This window comes from Elephantulus edwardii, unplaced genomic scaffold (genome assembly GCF_000299155.1).
Source record: "Elephantulus edwardii isolate Elephantulus edwardi_28Jun2011 unplaced genomic scaffold, EleEdw1.0 scaffold00003, whole genome shotgun sequence".
Lineage (NCBI taxonomy): Eukaryota > Metazoa > Chordata > Mammalia > Macroscelidea > Macroscelididae > Elephantulus > Elephantulus edwardii.
In genome coordinates this window covers 7765719-7766436 of record NW_006399753.1, presented here as the reverse complement: position 1 = coordinate 7766436, position 718 = coordinate 7765719, and the positions used below count along the sequence as shown (strand labels likewise).

Below are 718 nucleotides of genomic sequence, written 5' to 3'. Positions count from 1 at the left end.
GGCACCAAGAGGAGCAGCTGACACCTTGACTGGACATGTCCAGGAGGCGGGCACCAGGTGCTGAAAGCTAACGCTGAGCAGTCTCAGCCGCACTGTCCATGACGTACGTCGGCGCCCCATTTGGCTTCTCCCTGATGGACGCCATGAACAGAAAGGCAGGAGATGTTGAGTGTTTCTTCGTGAAGTCCCAGGAAACGACTGCACCTAGCTCTCCACACTGCTAGTGCTGGGGAGAGGGCATTGGAAAGAATCTGGACATCGGCACGATCTCCCCGTTTGAAGAGAAGATTGCCGAGGCAATGCTGAGCGGAAAGCCTCCTTCGAGAAAGTGGAGGATTTTGTGAAGATCATAAAATGAGAAAGTAGCTAGAGAGCCCGGGGTTGGTTTCTCTAATTTGCTAAGGCGTGTCACTGAAAAGCCATTTCAGATGCACCTGTGTTTTTATTTGCTTTGATGGTGTTTATTGTATTAACGTCCTCTCTTCCAGATTGCTGGTTGGCCTCTTGATATGTCAATAAAAGCAGGCTTTGAGTTTCTTTTTCAAAAACCTACCCAAGGCCATCGAATGTGCTCCCACCCACAGCTATCCTTCCTCAGGAAGGACACTACGGCCGTAACTTTCAACAGGAGGAGACATCCGTCTTCCTCCCTCAGAGCCATTGGTGGATTTGAGCCAACAGTGTTTCCGTTACCCATACAGCAGGCCCCACACAAAGC

At 50.6% G+C, this 718-nt stretch overlaps 1 pseudogene; it reads left to right on the top strand.

The window, feature by feature from the left end:
- LOC102861239 overlaps positions 1 to 358 on the top strand; it is a 2476-nt pseudogene extending 2118 nt beyond the window's left edge.
- The last annotated feature ends 360 nt before the right edge of the window (positions 359 to 718 follow it).